Source organism: Asparagus officinalis, chromosome 5, assembly GCF_001876935.1.
Source record: "Asparagus officinalis chromosome 5, Aspof.V1, whole genome shotgun sequence".
Taxonomy (NCBI): Eukaryota; Viridiplantae; Streptophyta; class Magnoliopsida; order Asparagales; family Asparagaceae; genus Asparagus; species Asparagus officinalis.
Window position 1 is genome coordinate 37,457,454 of NC_033798.1, and position 13,063 is coordinate 37,470,516.

Consider the following 13,063-nt stretch of genomic DNA (forward strand, 5'->3'; position numbering starts at 1 on the left):
AACGTAATACTAAATTTTTGAGACTAGAACAAGATCGCTAAGCACACAAGTTAAGTTTAAAATCGACGATGGTACAAATTGATGACATCTTTGAAGTAAAGGAATTGAACGACGATGATGTAAGTGAATTTTAATCTTAGTATTAAATTATTTGCTAAATTTTATATATATTCAATTATAGTTTTTAACACTATATGTATATAGAAATAGGATACAATGACAAGAATGTATTATTATATCACAGTATACTTAGTACATTTCATTTAAATTGCTAAAATGATGTATACAAATTCAAATTAAAGTTAAATTATAATGCAATGACTATACAAATACATTACAGAGACCTTCAAAGGTTAATACTGTAATTCATTTATCATGCACTTCATTTTTTTGTTAGTTTTTTAATAATTCACTTGATGATGAATATATTATTTATATATATTATTTTTAGGAGAAACATTTCTTTTGCAATACTGAAATAATGAGAATTAAGGAGATATCAAGTTGATGATATCCTTCTCATGCTGATTGCAATAACAAGTTGAAAGAGATTAATAGAGTTCTTTACTGTAATCGTCATAAAAAATCAAATATGTAGAAGATAGGTAAATAGGATATTATAAATTTTATAAATATAAATTATATACAGTTTAGAAAAATTAAATTGAATGAACAATGTATAACGCTGTTATAGTGCTTCAATTATTGAATAATAATATCTATTTAATAGCAGACAAATGTCCCACATTAACTGTCTAATTAAATCAGTTCACCACTTCGAGATAACCAAAAATCCCCAGCTCGGATGACTCGAATGGTCAACATCTCACGTAGCTGGTTCAAAAGGCGGTACGCGTTGACCCACGAGGTCGACTCGAAAGACGATACTTCTCGGCCCTCTACCTGACAAGTAGGAAGGCAACGACATAATATCTCGGGCCTCCCCCGACACCTGCTGATAGCTGATCGCTATCATATTCAATCCATGGTCAAAATCATCATTTCGTCCCCAAAAATCTTTATAGCACATTGAACCATGTCGGCACCACGTGCCTCCTGTCACTTCACATTAAATACCGAAATAACTCCCGTCGTTCGGTAGCCGACACATATAAAGTAAATACTGATTCGGCCGCCAGCTGATACTTGGCCGAAGTTACCAAACCACCCCTCTATAAATAGGGGGACTATTCTCAGCACCAAGGTAAGCAATTTTCTTGCTCCCTAAGCTAAAGAACTTCTATAGTTGATTTTCTTCTCCATTCAAGTAATTTACTAACTTGATCGTCAGAGGAACAACCGGAAAACCTAACTCTACGCTCTTACGAGTTCTTACATGTGCAGTGAAGAACAACTCGCTCCGGAAGCTGGACATTTGGAGGAGTTTAGAGGACTCCCGACAACCTAACCCCTCATAATTAGCTATTTGATTATTAACATCAACAAACACGAATATGTATTTAAACTTAAGTACAAACTTACCTTACAAGTGACGGATAGGACAAGCATTACTATATTTGTAATATTCCTTCATGATGTTCTTCGTTTGATGAAAATTAGTCCGTCAAAAGTAGCAATTTTGCTGGGTTTGATAAATTATATTGAAATTAAATTAAAGTTTTACTATGTTTTCAATTTAATAGATGAAATTAAAATTTGTTTGTATATTTGCTTAAACATGATGCTAAAAATAAGAAGATTCCACTTACTATCAAGGGATTAATCAGTAGAATATGCATTTTCATATTAAGGTCATAGAGTTTAGCACAAGTAAATGCATTGAAGACTACACAATTATTAAAACAGTTGATGATGATGTAGACGATGAAAAATTCAACAAGTTGTTACTGCTAACTAAAGGAAATGTAATATTTTGATAATATTACTAATAATATTATATTCCACAATTTTATGCAACATATTCATTATTCTAAATCTAAATTTATTTTATCAAAGGATGAAAAACACTCGATATTGACCCTAGTTGATGGCGATGATAATCAATCAATTGAACATACTCTCGACTTAGCGACACTAGGAAATACTTCCGTTAAAAATTCTAAAAAGAAGGTTTTTACTAAATTTAATATTAGTTTCTTTATTATAAAAATTAAATCATGTTTATGTTAGTCTAAGACGAACGTATTAATATTACAGGATGAGAAACCAATTGAATTGAATTAGGATGGTACCATTGATAATCAATCTGTTGAATTAAATTTAGACTTATCCACACCTATATCCACTACTAATAGCAAAGGCCAAAAGAAATTTTAGATGTATTACTTATTGCTACGCTTGACTGTTCTGTATTTAAAACCCCACCTACAACTAGTGTAAAAATAAGGATACAATCATGTTGGCTTATTTATACATTAATTAATTTTAATATATAAATTTTTAATATTAAATTTACTAAATAAAAATGGACAAAGAACTAGCTCTTTCAACTTTGAAGGAGAGGATTAAGACGGAGAAAATATAACTAAAGATTATTGGAGCTTTTCTTAATGTTTTACTTATTATATCCTATAATTGGTTGATTAATTGAGAACTTTTTTAGATAATGTATCATTTGCAAATAATATTTTTTAACATTAAACTGTCTTATATCTTTGTTTCATTTAAGTTGCATTTGGGTATATTTTGATTATCTTCATTTTATTCATTTATTATAAAAAAATTAGTTTAAATGATCTTAATTTTAATTATAGCTTTATATGAGTTGTTCAATATCATTATTTCCAAGTGGGGATATGTTCTCTAATCTCAATGGAGGTGAGGAAGGGTGCACTTCAAATGGAGGTGAGCATTTAGATCTTTTAAATTATATTCGAATAAGAGTGATTGGAACCCAACAAGATATAGATAAATTGTGATAAGATTGTGCTTAGAACGGGCTAAAATACTAGTATCTTACTATTAGAAAATGTAAGGAGTGAATAGAATTTTCTAATTAGCGGATGATAATTAGAGTACTTTTAGATCTTTCCAATTTTGTCCTTTTAATTAGTTTTAATTTACTATAAAATATTGAGGATATTTGTTAAATTTTTTAAAATATTGACACACATAGGACTAAAACCAAAAGTGGTTTTTCTTAAATAATAGTAATAGATAGATAGTTAGATAGAAGATAGAAAATCATAAATTAGATTCAAGCTCCACACAACATAATTATTCAACTAAATAGATCATCGCTATTGTCTAGAGAATGAGCATAACACTTTTCTTTGTCTGAGCAACTTGAAGAATTTTCTCCTCAACATCTTTTGCATAATTGATTTGACCTTTGAATATCACACTGTTTTTTTTTTTTTTTTTTTTTTTTTCTCCTCAACATCTTTTGCATAATTGATTTGACCTTTGAATATCACACTGTTTTTTTTTTTTTTTTTTGTTAAGGGCCTGTTTGGTTGGTTTTTTTCTTTTTTGTTGGCTTGAAAGTTACTATAGCTATAAGGCTATAGTATTTTTCAAGCTTTCATTTTATTTGTTTGAACTTGGGTGGATCATTACTATAGTTGTCAGGTCTGGGTGAACAATTGGGTTCCTAGCTACAGTAGCTTTCACATGGTTTACAAAAAAGAATCACACCGACCCTAAATAACTTAGATGCTATTGGCTTTTTCCAACAGATGTATCAGTAAACAGTAGCTCAATTCAATATTCAATATAATAAAACCAAGTTAAGCATGATAATATTTTCCATTCCACTTAGTCAAAAGTAATGTGCACGCATGACATTTGTAACTATTAATTCTTCTACCAAGTATATGAGCCAATATGAAAAGAAAGAAGTGACAAACAAAAACTTAAAAGATTAATAGTGAATAATAAGGGTAGATTTCACAAAACACCCTTTAACTTTGGCCGTTTAAGAGGTAAATCCCATTAATTATTTTTAAAAATTAAAATTTTACCAAATATAGATTTGATGTTATATTGTTGAGACTTTGGGGCATCAACATGTTAACATAATAAGCCTCTAGATTTCAACTAGTTCTCTGTAGGCTTGTAAATTTTCAAAAAAGAGTTCTCTTAAAACTAGTGAGCGTCTCTTTCTCTCTTGCTCGATAATGATTCAAGACTGGGACATCTGCTCTCCTTCTTTGTTTCAGACTCGGCCTCGTACATACACCGTCGTGGAGCGGTAGGAGAAGGTTTAGGTCATTTTGGTGATGAAAAAAATTGTTGGCTGTCTCATGATTTTTAATGGCTAAATAGGAATGCAAAAGTGTTTAAAGATGTTCAGGAGTTTGAATGAGTTAATGCAACCCCTACTTATTCAAAACATGCTGAATTCCGATGGTCTCCACCAAGTACAAGTACTATTAAAATGAATATTGATGCTTCAGCTCAACTACGCTAGAGTAGGTGTGGTTTTCCGAGACAATCAGGATCCAGTCCTTCATATTTTCTTCGGCCCTCTTGATCAACAATTTGAACCCTTTGTGTGCGAATTGTTAGCGACTCAACATGGATTAAAGGTTGCTTGAGATGTTGGTTATACAAATTCAATTGTTAATTTAAATTGTTTGATGGAAATTACTTTTTTATATTCCAGAAACTTTTCCTTAGTGCCAATTGGACACACTGTGTCCTTGATAACTTGCTCAAGATTTTGTAAGCAAGGAGAGAAGGCAATGTTGTGGCTCATGCTCTTACTCACTGAGGATCCAATATTAGGCAATACTTGGAGTGTTTGTTATTCCTCTGTTTGCAAGATGATGTACTTACTGCAATGAAGTGCTTTACCATTAAAAAAGGGAAAATTGCTTGGAGAAACTTCAAAAACTAATGTTATGCATCCTCCTCTCTAACCAAAAATGTCATGCTACCCAACCCTTATACGGAAAAATTAAGTGTAACTACCACCCCAAAACTGTACAAGCCCACAACCCAATAAGACTCTTCCCAAAATACCCATCACATTTAAAAACTAAAGAAATATGGTTCCCTTCCCCTTTTGCACATTTATCGAGATCCTCTGCAACCGCATTTTCTCACCACCCTCTTCTTCTCAAGATCTCTCTCCTTCGTCGCGGTCGATGAGGACCCCGACTGCTAACACCAATAGCTGTTCGTCTTCGACACCTATTGCCTCGCTTCGTCTTCATCCTCACTCCATCTTCGTCCCCTACAACCAAATCAAGGAAGCTACCACTGGGCTGAGCAAAGTTATGCCTGCCCGATCACGAGCTCGTCCATCTGTAGTCCTCGACTAGGAAGACGACCACTGCCCTCAAATCGCCTCTTCTCACAAGTGGTGTCTCAATTGACCAACCCTCATTTGAAACCCCCCGCCCGCCCCCGCCCATTTTTGGTGAAAATCTAGGATGGCGAAAGCATGTTCATCATCTGAATCAGCAAAAATAAATGATGAGTTGTAAGTATCAATTCTGAATTTATCCATATTTGTTATCATTGTGAATTTATCCATAGTTGTAAGTAGAATCATGTTATCTTCTTTTGTGTTGCGTTTTACAGTAAGGGCGATATTAGAATATGTGCTAATATATATGGTTACTGCGAATTCATGGAAAATAATTATTCTACGAATAAGGCCTGGTCATTGGAAGGCTTATGGAGTTTGTACTTTAATAAGAAGTAACAAGATGCTTACAAAAGTGGTGGTAATTTCCAAAATTATATTAGTTTCGGAACAATTCCATCTGATAGAGCCACAGTCATGCTACTGATTAATCACCTTGATTTGGCTATCGAAAAGTTCTTTTTTAACGATAGATAAATAGGAAAAAACATGCCTATACATTTGATGTAAGTTGGGTGCAATAACAAACTTGGTTCAAGAATGAAGGGGAGAAACCGGTAGTAAATCGTGATACGGCGGATAGGATTTGGAGTTTGTACTTTAATAAGAAGTAACAAGATGCTTACAAAAGTGGTGGTAATTACCTTGAACACTTATTGGAGAAACTAGTTGGGTCCAAAAAGAAATCTGATGTGCATAATTTTGTGATGCTTCAAATTCTTTACTAACTTACAAAGATAATGACTCCAACTGCAAGAATGAATGCAATGCGACATATGTTGTAGTATATGACTTGTATAGATGTAGTTGATCATTTGCCATGGGTGACTATCATATACAATGAAGTGTGGGATTCTCGAAAAGCTGCAAAGATAGCTAAAAAGTGACTGACATACCTTAATGGTTGAGCTCCCTTACTATCAGTGAGTTTTTTGTGATATTTGCAGTTAATATTTGACATTTGTCTCTAATTTGTGATATTTTTCTTTTACATGTGTCATCTATTGTTGATATGTGACATTTATTTGTGATTTTTGTAGTCAAAATATGTCATTTATCTCACATTTGTGATATTTTTCTTTTACATGTGGCATATATAGTGATATGTGATATTTATTCGTGATATTTATAGTCAAAATGTGAAATTTGTCTCTCATTTGTGATATTTCTCTTTTACATGTGACATATTCATTGATATGTAACATTTATTTGTGATATTTGTAGTCAAAATGTGACACATGTCTCTCATTTGTGATATTTATCTTTTACTATATTACTGATATGTGATTTGTGATAGTTGTAATCTGTGATAAGTGATATGAAATGAGCTGACTTCATTTGAATTTCATCATCTTTTTTCTTTTTTTAAAGATTTTCTTACTAATTGCTTCAAATATGGATGATAAAAATGTATATAAAACGTATATAAAGAAGCATTTAGATGATGAGAAGGAAGTTCTGTTAATTTCGATATGTCACACTGATCACTGGCATGTCCTTTAGGTCAATTTAGGGGAAAAAGTGTAGACATTATAGTTTCACTGACCATAATACATGGGCGAGGGATGGTTGTGACAATCCAGCTATTTTTAGATAGGATGGTAAATAGGATGGTAAGTGGGTTTTGTTAGCCCTAGAGGGGGTGGGGGTGAATAGGGTCAAAGCTAATCTAATTCCGATTTTATGCTAATTAAAACTAATTAATAAATATATCCTAGCAAGATAGATATCGATTGAATTAAAGCAATGATATATATACAAAGGGCAAAAATAAACAAGAAACGATATAAACAAATAGTAATCACAAAGAGCAAACCAAACACAATAATATGATCATGGAGTTCGGTCCTTCCGACCTACATCTCCGCTCCCCACTCTCGGGGAGAATCCACTATCACAAATGGGTTTTTAACGTTCACCCAAAAATGTTCACAATCGGGTTTCAACACTCACCGACAAACGTTTACAACACACAAGTTAAACACACTCTACACCCTCTAAGTGTTGGCCTAGCTCGTGTCATCTTCCTCAAATGCTCAGATTTACAACATCTCTCTAGGCTTTACAACCGACATCACTCCTCTTGGAATCGACCACGTCTCTCACCACATACTCCTCTTAGTGTACAAGTGCAATACAATGTATAAACTCACAATAAGACTCAATTACAAGATTTGTTCTCTACAATAGATGAGAACACAATATAAGCTCACTCTCACAATGTTACAATCCCACAACCTAATATATATTGTATGAAATGCTAAAAGCTCAGACAAGGGTGTGTGTGATAAAATGAGAATATATATTGTATGAAATGCTAAAAGCTCAGACAAGGGTGTGTGTGATAAAATGAGTTCAAATGAAATCTAACTCAATTAGCAGAAATGCTAAAAGCTCAGACAAGGGTGTGTGTGATAAAATGAGTTCAAATGAAATCTAACTCAATTAGCTAACTAGCAACAATATGAATATAAAAAATCAGTAATAAATTGCTAGATAAAATAGTTAGAAGAACTTCTTTATAAACACGAAAGAGGATGAATAAGATTGATGATGAATTCCTCAATTAAAAATGCAAGCTTCCTCTTTTGTAAACAAACACCAAACTCAAATATGAGAAGAAACAAACTATAAAACCCTTAAAAACTCTTGTTAAAACCCTCTAGGATTTTTTTTACAGAGCTGAAATAGTAAGGGGTATTTATATGATGAAAACCAAAGCCCAAAAACCAAGAAAACCTAGCAAAAAAAATACAAAAGTCTGAAAAACTAGCTTTTATAGGCGTCGGTCGACTGATGGACTAAATCAGTCGACTGACGAGTTGACCGTTACAGGCAGCTAACAGCTTATCAGTCGACTGTTGAATCTCGTCAGTCGACTGATGACCTCATCAGTCGATTGGTCAGTCGACCGAATAAGAAAACAGAAACTTTTAAAGATTACAGGCAGTTTTATCAGTCGACTGATAACAGGTTTTCAGTCTGTAATGAATAGTAAACATGAATTTCAAACCTTTTTTAAAAATAGAAAATAAATTCCAAAAAATGTAAAACTTTGGGAAAAGTTTATAAACATGAATATGAACATGTTGGAAAAGGAATTTTTTAATTTGCTCTTACCATTTGTGAAATCTCGGAAATATTCAAAAATACTAAAATACATATGTTTATAAACATGTTAATTTTGATATTTAGCTCAAATCAAGTTCTGAAAACTTGTGTAATGTTTTTATGGACTTAATGATAGATGCTAATAATGTTTGTATAGTCCAAAGCATACTAAAACATATTTTGCATAAAAACACCTATGATTTGAGAAATATCACAAATAAGTGCTTGTGTACATTTGAGCTTGAAGAATTTGCACACATTATATATAAACCTATACTAAGTATACCAAGAATGAATCATATGAAGCTTGAACTTGATTGGTTAACTTGATTTGCATAGGCTTCAATATCAATGTAGCTCATTTTCCTGTGTATACTAAACAACACAAAACAATATCAATGTAGCTCATTTTCCTGTGTATACTAAACAACACAAAACAAAATACTAAAACCAATATTAGTCGTAAATTGTCATTTTCCTGTGTATACTAAACAACACAAAACAAAATACTAAAACCAATATTAGTCGTAAATTGTTTGATAAATCATCATCAAAACAAGAAGGCTAACAATCTTCCCCTTTTTTATGATGAAAAACAATTTACCAATATGCATTATAAGATCAATAGAAAACCAAAAAATAAATACTATATACCTCACATTTTTCTTCCCCTTTGGCAACATCAAAAATGAGGAAAAATACATAATGAAAGCTAAGAGCTCCCCCTACATGTAAACATGGGTGGGAATATAAAAATAATAGATGGAATAGGGAAAAGCTCCCCCTATCAAAAAGTCATAACAAATATATGCAATAAAGATCATGACAAACATGTGAGCAAGCATAAATATAAAATATGCTAAACACAACTCACATACAAAGATAGACTAAGTGAACATATATACATGTATCATGAAGATAAGGTGTCACAAGAGTCTAAAACATAAAAACCTCAAAAAAAATCAAAAATAAAAATAAAAAAATCAAAAATAAAAATAAAAAAATCAAAAAAAAAATCAAACATCAAATGATTAAAAAATCTATAAAATATCAACCATAAATTATGTTTGATTGAGAACACATATAGATAAATGATGTCTCAATACACAACCAATATGAAAACTCATGAAAAACACAAATTTTGTTCATGAAGGAAAAATCATGAGAATTCATGAATAAATGATATCAAAAGAGAATTCAAGTGACAGTTCATGGAAAAAACATAAAATATTGTTTTAATGAAGAAATTATCAAGAAAATATTTGAATTCAAAAGACAAGAGTACTCAATCATTTCTTATAAACAATCTCTTAGCAAAAAAGTTAGGTAAAGATGTCCACTAAGAGATATTTTGTATCATATTGAATATGAGAAACATATTTACTATATGCACAATCATGCCAAAAGATAATATCAAACAATTTTGTGCTTTATCCTTAAAGATTAAGGAAAATTGTGCTTAGGATAAAACAAATCATAACAAGCATTTTTAATCCATATGAATATCTGGTAAACATGTTATGAAACTAAAGATCAATAAATCCGGGGGGATTGCTAAAGTATAACCCTCTCATATGAAAGCTCAAGAACAAAGTATAAAGAAAAATATGGTTGATCAATAAAGAGAACCTTCTTTGTAAAATTTGATCAACCCACATACGAAATTCATTATAAATCACAAATAGATGATCCATAAGCACAAACACATCATATAAATGGTTTATAATGAACTCATAAACATAAACACATTGTACAAACTTAAAAAATTGAAAATAATGTATAATAACAAAAATGATGTTTTAACATAGAAAAATCATCTTGATAAAAATTGTATCAATTCATAAAGGATGAAAACTTGAAAATATATGAAGGAGAATCATGATAACTTTTCAAATCAAATACCAAGTATAAAATTGTTTTCAATTTTGTTTATAAAACTTAAATAAAAATCGTCTTTAAGGACATGAAAAACTAAAAAGCTAAAAAATTTGTTCTTAAAGATCAAACATGTTTTGGTACCCAATTACTCTTGGTATCGAAGAGTCTAGGGACATGAGCCATATCGTTCAAGTTCAAGGCCCTTGGGTTATGAACCCATTTGGGTATATGGTGCACGAACACGGTCAAAACAATACTCATATAAATATCCTTTTCGATTGCAATGGGTGCAATGAAAGGGTTTAAAAAACTTGTGTTGACCAAGTGGTGGTGCACATAAATCATTTGCAAAAATAGGTTTATCTTGAAAATTATTTTGCAAATGAGAAATTCTCTTCAAATCAAAACAAAATTTGGTCAAATGACCAAAACGACTACAAAAGTCACACTTGTACACATGAGCATATTTATGATGTGCAATATGTGCATGTACATGTGTATGAGATGAAGAAGCTTGATGGAATGCACAATGATTAATATTTTTAGGCATAGAGGATTTTTGTACATCATAACAAAATTTAGCAATATGGCCTTTTCGGTCGCAAATGATACACTTGTAAACTTTGTTATACATGTGTACATAGTGAATAGGTTTCTTGGAAACAATTTTATGGGACTTTGCACACACGTCCATAAGCTTTTCATTGTTGGCAATGCATGTATTTAATGTTGAATCTAAGGATGATATGTGTTTCTTTATTTGATTCAACTCATCATTTGAAATATATGCATTGTCACAAGAAGTAGAACAAACAAGAGTATCTAATTTATTTTTATTAGCCTCTATTTCTAATATGACATTATTTTTGTCAAGAGTCAAACTTACAATATCTAATCTTAATTTCTCATTGCATTCTTTAAGATTAACATTTTCATTTGCAATGAGATCAAACTTAGATATAAGGGACTCATGAACAGATTTTAATTGAACAAACTTACTTTTTAGTTCTTTAAAATTATGTTTTAATTTCTTATGGTCATGTAATAATTTTTTATATTCATGTGCGAGCCCATCAAAAGTAAAATCACCATTGTTATTGGACTCCCATACCTCACTAGGGCTATCGCCTAGTGATCGTATGCATGAAGATGAGGCTCCTTTTGAACTTGAAGCGAAATCCTCCAACTCTTGTCGGATAGCCTCCAAATCCCCTTGATGTGCTTCTATTAATTTCCACAACATATATGCACTATCAAAAGAATAAAATTTGTTAGCGAAAGATAAGCCAAAGGCATCAATTAAGGATTATGACAAAGACTTGTTCATAGCAAATAATCTATTATCATTATTACTCCACTTAGATTTCTCCGTAGTGGATACAATATAGGCACAATTAATAATTTTCCAAATATCAATATTTTTAGATCTAGTAAAAAGCTTAAATCTAACACACCATTGTGCATAGGGAAAATTACTAATTCTAGGATCAATGTTAATATCATAACTAAGACTAGGTGCACCATGCATGTCCATGATATGTGCAAGCAAGAACCAAATAAAATCAAATTTAGATTAGCACCAAAATAAGAACAAGGCATCTTTAACTCAAGCGGTTAAACCTCAAATCAAAGAGTACCAAGCTCTTATACCAATTGTTAGCCCTAGGAGGGGGTGGGGGTGAATAGGGTCAAAGCTAATCTAATTCCGATTTTATGCCAATTAAAACTAATTAACAAATATATCCTAGCAAGATAGATATTCGATTGAATTAAAGCAATGATATATATACAAAGGGTAAAACTAAACAAGAAACAATATAAACAAATAGTGACACAAAGAGCAAACCAAACACAATAATATAATCACGGAGTTCGGTCCTTCCGACCTACGTCTCCGCTCCCCACTCTAGGGGAGAATTTACTATCACAAATGGGTTTTCAAAGTTTACCCAAAAATGTTCACAATTGGTTTTTAACGCTCACCGACAAATGTTTACAACATACAAGGTAAAAACACTTTACACCATCTAAGTGTTGGCCTAGCTCGTATCCTCTTCCTCAAGTGCTCAGATTTACAATCTCTCTAAGCTTTACAACCGACGCCACTCCTCTTGGAATCGACCCCGTCTCTCACCACACACTCCTCACAGTATACAAGTGCAATACAATGTGTAACTTACAATAAGGCTCAATTACAACATTTGTTCTCTACAATAGATGAGAACACAATGTAAGCTCACTCTCACAATGTCATAATCCCACAACCTAATATATATTGTATGAAATGCTAAAAGCTCAGACAAGGGTGTGTGTGATAAAATGAGTTCAAATGAAATATAACTCAATTAGCAAACTAGCAACAATATGAATATAAAAAATCAGTAATAAATTGCTAGATAAAATAGTTAGAATAATTTCTTTATAAACAGGAAAGTGGATGAAGAAGATTGATGATGAATTCCTTAATTGAAAATTCAAGCTTCCTCTTTTGTAAACAAACACCAAACTCAAACTTGAGAAGAAACAAACTTTAAAACCCTTTAAAACTCTTGTTAAAACCCTCTAGGATTTTTATTACGGAGCTGAAATAGTGATGGATACTTATAGGATGAAAACTAAAGCCCAAAAACTAAGAAAACCCAGCAAAAAAGATAAAAATATAAAAGTCTAAAAAACTAGTCGTTACAGGTGTCGATCGCTTGATAAGCTGAATCAGTCGACTGACGAGCTGACCGTTACAGACATCTAACAGCTTATTAGTCGACTGATGAATTTTATCAGTCGGCTGATGACCTCATC